General features: G+C 41.9%; 1 protein-coding gene across 8 annotated transcripts in view; it reads right to left on the bottom strand.

Annotated features, from left to right (window-relative positions):
• The window catches only part of LOC145537959 (uncharacterized), a 475,282-nt gene that overhangs the window by 381,299 nt on the left and 81,833 nt on the right, over positions 1-12,150 (bottom strand). The gene's annotated exons all lie outside the window — the stretch shown is intronic.

Raw genomic sequence — 12,150 nt, 5'->3', positions numbered from 1 at the left:
CACAGATTTCCCAAGAGAAGTACAACTCACTCTTCTTGGTATTAACACGAGACAGGAACGTCTCTTGAGGGAAGGAAGACTCTGTGAAGTCATGAACAGCACCCTTGATAATCTAGCTCTCTGCAGATCTGGTTTGATAGAGGGTTAGATTTGATCTGGAGGAGCCCTCAAGTCATTCTTCCTTCTTATTACTTTTCTGGGTCAAGCTCTTGATACAAACTGGGTGGTTCAAAGCTAGAAAGGGCCTCCACTAACAAGAGTCTCAAGCTACTCTGTGCTGCTTTTGATCACAGGCCTTTTTGTCTTAGCAGATTACCAAGGTGGAGAAAGGACTAGTCTGTCTTATAAAAGTTAAGGATGGCTCTTCAGATAAAGGAACCTAAAGAGAAAAACTTTCTCCATGGGAAGTGAGCCAAAGAAGCACACACAAATAGGGAAGGTCCTGAAAAAGAAACATGACTGGGCTTCCCTGGTGGCTCAGACAGAAAAGAATCTGCCTGCAGTGTGGGAGACCTGTGTTCAATCCCTGGGTTGGGAAGATTCCCTGGGGGAGGGCTTGGCAACCTGATTCAGTATTCTTGCCTGAAAAATCCCATGGACAGAAACGCCTGGCGGTCTACAATCCATGGGGTCGCAGAGTCAGACACAGCGTGAGCATGCACACGCTGAACAGAGGCAGAGGTGATGAGGATGAAGAAGAGGAGAAGTTTGAGAAATATTTCCAAGGCACAATTAATATGGCTGTTCACCAATCAGATGTGAAAAAATGAGAGAAAGAGAAAGGAGAGTTGAAGCTGCTTTCAAAGTTTCTTGCTTGGGTACTTGGATGAACAGTGGTGATAAAAAGAAACAAGATAGGAAAGAAAGGGTAGGATTTCTGGAAAAGGTGATTAAATCCAGTTTTGGTAATATCTGAAGTTAGGTGTTCTGAAAGCAGTTAGAAATAGCAATCTAAAGCTCTAGGGAGGGGTAAGGAATAAAATTATAAATTTATAAATTATTAAACTCTTGAGAGCAGATAGACATAGTTTGTATATGAAATCATCCTGGGAAAACCTAGAGTGAAAGAAGAAGAAAGAAAGAAACAGAGAGAGGCAGATGACAAAGAGCTATGAAGGGATCAAAAAAATAATTCAGAAGCTGAGAATTTCTACTAGGAAAAAAAAATGGTACTACAGAAGCCCATGAATAGCCAACTGATACATCCCTATAAAGGTTTCAAGAGGGATAAGGACCAAAAAGGATGCCATGAGGTCATCAATAATCTTAGTTATGACAGTACTTGTGAAAGTTATCTAGATATCAACTCTGGTAGCCTGGTACATGGTGGAAGGTGAAGGAGCAGAGAAAGCATGAGTGGGATACTCGTAAAAGAAATCTGACAGCGAAGTAAGGCAGTAACTTGAAGAGGAAGAGTCAAGCAAACATTTTTCGTTGGCAGTTATATCAAAATAGTTATTTACAAATAAGTCTGTGACAATTCCCTCTTAAATCCAACTGACCAGCATTTTTATCTTCACAAGAAAGTAGCTTTACGAGTTATGGGAGCAGCAAGTTACAAATAAGAGAAATCAAAATTGATATGCTGACTTCAAGGAAGAGGGATTTATTGATCTCACATGACAAGAACATGTGACAAGGACAATTTCCAGATGTAGAAGTTGAGAGCTGGGGCAGTGGCTCAACAATGGCATTGGGGGCCCAGACTCTGCCTATTTTCTGTTCTCCCACCTTCTGTGTGGGGGCACACTTGGTGCTTCATACTATCACTTAAGATTGCAAGATGGTTGCTGCACCTTGAGGCTGACCATCTGCTTTGCAAAAAAGGAAAAGAACCAGGAAGGGCAAGGGGTAAAAGGGAAATGATTGCTGAGTCTGTCTCTTTTTCTCAGGAAAGGAAAAACTTTCTCAGAAACCTCACTCAATTACTTCTGCTTAGATTTCATTGGCTAGAATAGTGTCACATAGTAGCACCATTAGAAGGTGATTATGCAAAAGGCTGTTAGGGATGAAAGTTAGGTCAAACCTCACTATCACTCGAAAAGTGTCTTTCACCCTAATGAACAATGAAAAAGTAGACAAACCATAAAAATTAAGGCAAAAAATGCAAAATCTGCCTGAAAGAAAAAGACAAAATTCATTATATACTTGCTCTATCTACCCACTTGATGAAGAAATCTCCCAGAGACATAGCTGAGCAGAGTTAGTGCTAAAAAAGACCATTGTCACTGCCTTGGCAGGCAAAAGATCCTATCCCAGCCCCAGCTGTAAATATTATACCCTTAGACTATACTTAATAATCTTTTACTTGCTGCAGGTATCTAAAGATCGATGGTTACTGCCACTCCTACTCTGCGAAGATTTGATTTCCAGGATCAATTACTACCATTGTCAACTTTACTCGGGTCTATACCCAAAGACTTGACTATAACAAGACAAAAATATAACATTATGAATACATCCATTTTAAATGTTTGAAATGAATCCCAAGAGGGCCCTGAATGCTACCTGACAATTCCATTGCATTCTGTATTCCACTCAGTTTTCCACAGGTCTAGACAACCATCCAACTCCTTTTCCTCTCTTCTCAAACCTCCATCCTCTTCTCCCCATCCATTATTACTCTTAGTTGACTCTCATGCCTCTTATTTCTCTTGAGAAAATAGTGGCAATCAGAAAAGAAATTCCACAAGTTTCTTTATCAACTCTACCCCCAATACTCTGCCCATATACTCTGACTTCCCACTTATTACCATGGGTTCTTCAGGTGCTATTTAAGGTCAGCCTCTCTGCTCTTCCACTAGCTGCTATCCGTCTCTTATCACCTAAGACACTGCTTCAAAAACGATGCTTGAATCATTTGTGTGGTCTTTTTTTTAAATTATTTCTGTCATCATTCAAATAGGCTGAAATGTCTCCCATCTTAAAATAACGATTTGATGCTCATATTCCTGTCCAGCTATCATCTGCATTTTCTGTTTCCTTTTGAGGGAAATTTCTGAAATGGGTTTCCTGTTCCCATTGTCTCCAATTCCTCTGTCCTTATTTTTTCCTGAACCTGTATTAACAGGACTTTGGTCCCAGCCCTTGGCCAAACTATCTTTCAAGTTGCTACATCCACAACCAATTGTCTCCTCATCTGACTTGACCTATCAGAAGCTTGTAGCAGTTAACCACTCCTCCTTGAAACCTTTTCTTCTCTAGGGTTCAGGGGACATCAGACTCTCCTAATTTCCTCCTAAACCACTGGCCACTCTGCCTGGCTGATTCCTTCTCCTCCTCACAAATCCTACATATTTATGTTGCCCCAGGTCACAGCCATCAAAATTCATCTCTTTTTCACGTGTCCCATTTCCCACAATGACAATCTCCTCCAGTTACACAGGAATAAACTGATGGTTCTCAACTTTGCATTTCCAGGCTGGACTGCTCCCAGTAATTCCAGCTTTATATCTCCAGCTTGCCTAGTGACATTTTCACAAGGATATATAATAATCATGTCAAACATAAGATGTCCAAAAGCTAAACCTGATTTTTCTCTATCCCACTTCCCTGACTCCCCTGCATAGTTCCCTACCTCAAAGGAAAGCAAACTCATCCTTCCAGTTGTTCAGGCCAAAAATCCCATGGTCACCCTTGATTTCTTTTCTTTCTCAGCTCCAATCCAATCCATCAGGAAATCCCATTTAAAATCTCTCTAAGATTTGACCTCCTCCCACTACCTACTACTACTACTTTGGTTCAAGCCACCATCACATCTTTCCTGAGTTATTGTCATAACTTCCTAAATGGTCTCCATGTTCCTACCCTTGTCTCTCTTTAGTCTATGCTCAACATAGCAGCCAGAATGTCTATTTATTATCTCACTCAGAGCAAAAGCTGAAGTTCTGCAATCACTTCAAGGCCTTATATCAAGAATTTGTAAACTTCTGTGTGATGTGAATCTTTTTGGCAGATGGTTGAAGTCTACATATTCCTTCTTAAAATAACATTTTAAAATGCATAAAATACATAGGATTAAAAAAGAAACCAGCCATGAAATACAGTGAACAAAAATTAATAAGTCCAAACTTATGATTAGTAAGAATTCCTGTATTACATTAAATAACAATATTTAGCAGACCCCAAATAAGAGACAGTCCAATCTGGTCCCCACTACCTCACTGACCTCTGACTACTCTCTCTCTAATCATTTGGTGTGCACCAACCTGGCTTCTAGGAAGGTCCACCATGCTTGCTTTTACACTAAGAGCTTGGCATTTTGCTATCCCCACAAATACCTGCGTGGGTTATCCTGCACTTCCTTTAGGGCTCTGATCAAATGTCAACTTGACAGTGATGCCTTCTCTGGCTGCTCTGTTTAAAAAGGCAACTTTCTTCCCCTTCACATACCCTGGCACAACCTTTCCTGCTTTATTGTCCTCCATAATATTTATTACTATTTAAAAAATAGAGGAATAACAGATAGTGTCCTTGTTGACATTTTCATTGTTTGTCTACACACACACAAATACAATTTCCCTGAGGGAAAACATTTTTATCAAATGCTGTGTTGATCGTATCTGGCCTATTCACTTCAGTTCAGTCGCTCAGTTGTGTCCAACTCTTTGCAACCCAATGAATAGCAGCACACCAGGCCTCCCTGTCCAACACCAACTCCTGGAGTTTACCCAAACCCATGTCCATCGAGTCGGTGACGCCATCCAACCATCTCAGCCTCTGTCGTCCCCTTCTCCTCCTGCCCCCAATCCTTCCCAGCATTAGGGTCTTTTCCAATGAGTCAACTCTTCGCATGAGGTGGCCAAAGTATTGGAGTTTCAGCTTCAACATCAGTCCTTCCAATGAACACCCAGGACTGATCTCCTTTAGGATGGACTGGTTGGATCTCCTTGCAGTCCAATGGGCTCTCAAGAGTCTTCTCCAACACCACAGTTCAAAAGCATCAATTCTTTGGCGCTCAGCTTTCTTCACCGTCCAACTCTCACATCCATACATGACCACTGGAAAAACCATAGCCTTGACTAGACAGACCTTTGTTGGCAAAGTAATGTCTCTGCTTTTAAATATGCTATCTAGGTTGGCCATAACCTTCCTTCCAAGGAGTAAGCGTCTTTTAATTTCATGGCTGCAATCACCATCAGCAGTGATTTTGGAGCCCCAAAAAATAAAGTCTGACACTGTTTCCACTGTTTCCCCATCTACTTCCCTTGAAGTGATGGGACCAGATGCCATGATCGTAGTTTTCTGAACGTTGAGCCTTAAGCCAACTTTTTCACTCTCCTCTTTTACTTTCATCAAGAGGCTCTTTAGTTCTTCTTCACTTTCTGCCACAAGGGTGGTGTCATCTGCATATCTGAGGTTATTGATATTTCTCCTGGCAATCTTGATTCCAGCTTGTGCTTCTTCCAGCCCAGCGTTTTTCATGATGTGCTCTGCATATAAGTTAAATAAGCATGGTGACAATATACAGCCTTGAGGTACTCCTTTTCCTATTTGGAACCAGTCTGTTGTTCCATGTCCAGTTCTAACTGTTGCTTCCTGACCTGCATACAGGTTTCTCAAGAAACAGATCAGATGGTCTGGTATTTCCATCTCTTTCAGAATTTTCCACAGTTTATTGTGATCCACACAGTCAAAGGCTTTGGCATAGTCAATAAAGCAGAAATAGATGTCTTTCTGGAACTCTCTTGCTTTTTCGATGATCAAGCGGATGTTGGCAATTTGATCTCTGGTTCCTCTGCCTTTTCTAAAACCAGCTTGAACATCCGGAAGTTCATGGTTCACGTATTGCTGAAGCCTGGCTTGGAGAATTTTGAGCATTACTTTACTAGCGTGTGAGATGAGTGCAGTTGTGCGGTAGTTTGAGCATTCTTTGGCATTGCCTTTCTTTGGGATTGGAATGAAAACTGACCTCTTCCAGCCCTGTGGCCACTGCTGAGTTTTCCAGATTTGCTGGCATATCGAGTGCAGCACTTTCACAGCATCATCTTTCAGGATTTGAAATAGCTCAATTGGAATTCCATCACCTCCACTAGCTTTGTTCATAGTGATGCTTTCTAAGGCCCACTTGACTTCACATTCCAGAATGTCTGGCTCTAGGTGAGTGATCACACCATCCTGATTATCTGGGTCATGAAGATCTTTTTTGTACAGTTCTGTGTATTCTTGCCACCTCTTCTTAATATCTTCTGCTTCTGTTAGGTCCATACCATTTCTGTCCTTTATCAAGCCCATCTTTGCATGAAATGTTCCCTTGGTATCTCTGATTTTCTTGAAGAGGTCTCTAGTCTTTCCCATTCTGTTGTTTTCCTCTATTTCTTTGCATTGATCGCTGAGGAAGGCTTTCTTATCTCTCCTTGCTATTCTTTGGAACTTTGCATTCAGATGGGAATATCTTTCCTTTTCTCCTTTGCTTTTCACATCTCTTCTTTTCCCAGCTATTTGTAAGGCCTCCTCAGACAGACATTTTGCTTTTTTGCATTTCTTTTCCATAGGGATGGTCTTGATCCCTGTCTCCTGTACAATGTCACGAACCTCTGTCCATAGAACCTCTGGCCTATTACTGGCACTTAAAAATATTTATTGAAAGATAAATGAATAAAATGAATTCTTCCCTCCCAGAAGAGTGACTCCAAGGACTTTCTTCTTCTGAATCAGGCATCAGGCAGTGATCATGCTCAGGGACATGACTGCCAACTTTGTCCAAGATTTTGTAAGATCAAAATCCTTACTATCACATAGGCTCCCAATTGAGACTGATTACTTTGGAAGCCATACCGTGCAGGGGCAGGCACTAGACTAAGTCCTTGACTTGGGTGTTTGGCTACTTGGTCACTTTCCTTCATGCCCAAGGAGAATGGCTTAGCCATGGCCATTCTTTCTCATGTCAGGGCCTTTTAAATAAAGTTCCACTCCAGAGATCAAACATTAAAGGAGAGGAAAGAAAACCTGGTGATAGATAAGATACTACAAGAGACTGTCAGAATCTTCAGAACAGAATAAAATAATGCTCGGGGTACTGTCAATGAACACAATCATGAAAGAGCATACTATTTTCTTAACTGGGGAGCCATCCAATCTATAAACAGAGGCACAACATATTTCTCCTCCAAAGATGCCAATTTCTAACTATGACTATTGATCTCTATCTAACCATGAAAATTAATAATCCCAAAGAGAAAAAGTGACATTGAATCATTGGAGAATTTCAGACAATAAAAATAAAACTAAAGGGGTTGTGGTAAGGCCTGGACATGATAAGTTTGAGTGTCACAGTTTTAATCCACTGTGTCTAGCATAACATATAGAGTTAAAACTAATGGGATTTGTTTCTTTTAGTTTAGTGGGGATTTGTTTTTGTTTTACCCAAATGACTTCATTTTAAGGTTCCACGGAGCCACTCTGGTTTTCAATGAACCTGTTAGTGATTAAGCCATGGGGAGATATCGGGGTTGGGCAAGAAATGAAAAAACAGTGAATGACTCTCTATTGTTGTTGTTGTTCAGTCACTCAGTCATGCCCGACTCTTGGCAACCCCATGGACTGCAGCACACCAGGCTTTCCTGTCCTTCACCATTTCCCAGAGCTTGCTCAAACTCATGTCCATTGAGTCAGTGATTCCATCCAACCATATCATCCTCTGTCCTCCCCTTCTCCTCCTGCCTTCAATCTTTCCCAGCATTAGAGTCTTTCCTAATGAGTTGGCTCTTGACATCAGGTGGCCAAAGTATTGGAGCTTCAGCTTCAGCATCAGTCCTTCCAATGAATGCTCATGATTTAGGACTGACTAGTTTGCTCTCCTTGCAGTCCAAGGGACTCTCAATAGTCTTCTCCAACATTACAGTTCAAAAGCACCAATACTTCAGCGCTCAGCCTTCATTATGGCCCAACTCTCACATCTATACATGACTACTGGAAAAACCATAGCTTTGACTAGATGGACATTTGTTGGCAAAATAATGTCTCTACTTTTTAATACTCTGCCTAGATTTGCCATAGCTTTTCTTCCAAGGGGCAGGAATCTTTTAATTTCATGGCTGCAGTCACCATCTGCAGTGATTTTTGAGCCCAAGAAAATAAAGTCTGTTACTGTTTCCATTGTTTCCCCATCTATTTGCCATGAAGTATGGATCACAATAAACTGTGGAAAATTCTGAAAGAGATGGGAATACCAGACCATCTGACCTGTCTCTTGAGAAACCTGTATGCAGGTCAGGAAGCAACAGTTAGAACTGGACATGGAACAACAGACTGGTTCCAAATAGGAAAAGGAGTACCTCAAGGCTGTATATTGTCACCATGCTTATTTAACTTATATGCAGAGTACATCATGAGAAACTCTGGGCTGGAAGAAACACAAGCTGGAATTAAGATTGCCGGGGGAAATATCAATAACCTCAGATATGCAGATGACACCACCCTTGTGGCAGAAAGTGAAGAAGAACTAAAGAGCCTCTTGATGAAAGTAAAAGAGGAGAGTGAAAAAGTTGGCTTAAGGCTCAACGTTCAGAAAACTACGATCATGGCATCTGGTCCCATCACTTCAAGGGAAGTAGATGGGGAAACAGTGGAAACAGTGTCAGACTTTATTTTTTGGGGCTCCAAAATCACTGCTGATGGTGATTGCAGCCATGAAATTAAAAGACGCTTACTCCTTGGAAGGAAGGTTATGGCCAACCTAGATAGCATATTTAAAAGCAGAGACATTACTTTGCCAACAAAGGTCTGTCTAGTCAAGGCTATGGTTTTTCCAGTGGTCATGTATGGATGTGAGAGTTGGACAGTGAAGAAAGCTGAGCGCCGAAGAATTGATGCTTTTGAACTGTGGTGTTGGAGAAGACTCTTGAGAGTCCCTTGGACTGCAAGGAGATCCAACCAGTCCATCCTAAAGGAGATCAGTCCTGGGTGTTCATTGGAAGGACTGATGTTGAAGCTGAAACTCCAATACTTTGGCCACCTCAAGTGAAGAGTTGACTCATTGGAAAAGACCCTAATGCTGGGAAGGATTGGAGGCAGGAGGAGAAGGGGACGACAGAGGCTGAGATGGTTGGATGGCATCACCGACTCAATGGATATGGGTTTGGGTAAACTCTGGGAGTTGGTGATGGACAGGGAGGCCTGGCGTGCTGCGATTCATGGGGTCACAGGGAGTCAGACACGACTGAGCGACTCAACTGAACTGAATGGGACCGAATGCCATGATCTTAGTTTTTTGAATATTGAGTTTTAAGCCAGTTTTTTCACTCTCCTCTTTCACCTTCATCAAGCGGCTGTTTAGTTCCTCTTCGCCTTCTGCCATAAGGGTGGTGTAATCTGTGTATCTGAGGTTATTGATATTTCTCCTGGCACTCTTGATTCCAGCTTGTGCTTCATCCAGCCTGGCATTTCGCATGATGTATTCTGCATATAAGTTAAATAAGCAGGGTGACAACATACAGCCTTGACATACTCCTTTCCCAATTTTCAACCAGTCTCTCGTTCCATGTCTGATTCTAACTGTTGCTTCTTGACCTGCATACAACTCTCGCAAGTTTCATAACGTGGTCTGGTGTTCCCATCTCTTTAAAAATTTTCCAGTTTTTTGTGATCCACACAGTCAAAGGTTTTAGTGCATTCAATGAAACAGAAGTAGACGTTTTTCTGGAACTCTCTTGCTTTTTCTATGATCTAACGGATGTTGGCAATTTGATTTCTGGTTCCTCTGCCTTTTCTAAATACAGCTTGTACATGTGGAAGTTCTCAGTTCATGTACTGTTGAAGCCTGGCGTGGAGAATGTTGAGCATTACTTTGCTAGGATATGAAATGAATGCAATTGTACAGTAGTTTGAACATTCTTTGGCATTGCCTTTCTTTGGGATTGAACTTTTCCAATCCTGTGGCCACTGTTGAGTTTTCCAAATTTGCTGGCATATAGAATGCAGCACTTTAACAGCATTATCTTTTAGGATCTGAAATAGCTCAGCTGGAATTCCTTCATCTCCACTAGCTTTTTTCATAAGGCCCACTTGACTTCACACTCCAGGATGTCTGGCTCTAGATGAGTGATCACACCATCATGGTTATCTGGGTCATTAAGATCTTTTTTGTATAGTTCCTCTGTGTATTCTTGCTACCTCTTCTTAATATCTTCTGGTCCTAATGTCTTAGGTCCATTTTTGAGTACAGTTTAGTCTCAGGGAAGCATATGTTAGCATGATGGGGGTGCAGGTCACTGGGAAAGGAGGTTAACTTCTACCAGATGGTATTAGAAATATCTAGGAATACAGTATCAATGAGAAAAGATCTTTCTTCTCTTTTCTCTGAAATTCATATTCCTGTAAGGCTGAAAGTTTTCCTGCCCCTATAAGATTTCATTTAGCATTCATTAACTTAATCCAACACACTAGTAAGATAGCTTTCTAGGAATACTTTAATACTTTAGGTTCTGGGCAGGTCTTACATAGGTACATGTATAGCATAAGGCATAAAATATTCTTTGAGGCTCCTTCTTGCTCCCTCGGGTTATATGACCAGTCTGTTAGCCCCTCATTCACTGGTCAAGCAGAAGTTATAGGAGTTACTGAAGACAGAGGTCTCAGAGTCATATCCACCTAATCCCCATCAAGGTGTGACCAAGGTAGAACTGAGTTGGTGGCTGTTCCACCTGGAAACTAAAAGTACCCAGGAAAGGAGAGTGACTTAAAGGAGGACACAGAGGAGCTTCCTGCATCTTGACCTTCCCCCCAGCAAACCTTGTGGTGGCATGGGAAACTGCAGTTCCTGGACATTTCTCCCCTAATTTAGGTGATTTTCAAAGTATTAGAGCTGGAACCAGTTACTCATCTGAGGTTTCCTGGGTGACAGGATCTGCCAACCTGCCCGGGCACAGCAGCATAGTGAGAATTGGCAAAGATCACCCGTGCATTTTCTATAGAGCCAAGTTGTGTGTGGAGGGGTTCCTAACATTCCCATTGATCCAAGCCAGCCTAGGCCTATATATAAAGAAAAACAAGGCACTTGAGTATTTATTACAAAAGAAATTAAGAAGGGAATTGGTTATACAGGTGATGAAGGAGTCAAAAGTCAAACAGACAAATTAGAAATTAGCAAAATAGACACGAAAACTAGCTCTAGGATGGAGAGACAAAGGATCGAGGTCGTTTTCTTGGCGTGCAGGGTCTGGGGACCACGGAGCACCCTTCCAATGGTTTTGGAGTCACAGAGGACAATCCAGGGTTGCCAGTGATGCCACAAGCAACCTTCAATCTCCTGTCAACACTCCCATTTGCTGACCTAGGAGCCTGGGCAATAGGTTGCCCAGAGGTTCAGCCCCTTGTGATAACAGAGGGCAGCAGGAGAAGGATGAGAAATGAACCCAAAATAAAATGCCTGAGACTGGCACAGGGTGACAAAGCAGCAGAAGCCAGCTAGCTATGTCCCAGAGACTTCCACTGTTGGAAGAAGAAGAGTGGTGGGATCCCTGGAGACTACTCTCCAAGACTGAGGAAAGAGAAGTGGCACTATCCAATGATGCCCTGACACTTTCCAGCTAGAGTGTACCTTCATGTATGTGTACACATCATGTACACTTCAGTCAAGCAACTGATGGCCATCCAACATGCTCAATGAGAAAGCACCAGCAGGTATCATCCGGGTTAAGAGAGCCACCTGTCAGAACAGCAGGCATCACCAGCATCTGAGATCAGACCAGCAAGAAACCAACGGCTGAGCCCTGCTGAGAAATTTGACTCCACCCCAGCTGATCAGTTTCCTTTCCACTCATGTACCCTCACCTGCAGGAGCACTTCCTGCAATGGAAGTGCACAGGCAAGCCCAAGATCCCAGAAGGGAGAAAGGAAAAACTTTGAGAAAAGGACAGAAACCAGGAAACTGATGTTTTAAATGGGACAGTGGCTAATTATAACAACACTTGATTTGAATTTAATATTTATCTGAAAGAGGCTATTCTAAACCATAAATGACTCAAAATGTTTAGGATCAGACCTAATTTCATTGTTTGGATGAAATTTAGTGAAACATTAGTGCTTTCATAAAGATAATTAAGCAGCTTGCACATAGCTGAGAGGTGACTATAGGCACACTTCAGAGATATTTTGGATTCTATTCCACCACAATAGAGTGAATATCAAAATATCACAATAAATAAAATG

The sequence above is a fragment of the Giraffa tippelskirchi genome, chromosome 2, assembly GCF_054371585.1.
Source record: "Giraffa tippelskirchi isolate mGirTip1 chromosome 2, T2T-mGirTip1v1.2.pri, whole genome shotgun sequence".
Taxonomy (NCBI): Eukaryota; Metazoa; Chordata; class Mammalia; order Artiodactyla; family Giraffidae; genus Giraffa; species Giraffa tippelskirchi.
The sequence above is the reverse complement of the archived record's forward strand: the minus strand, read 5'-3'. Positions and strand labels throughout refer to the sequence as shown.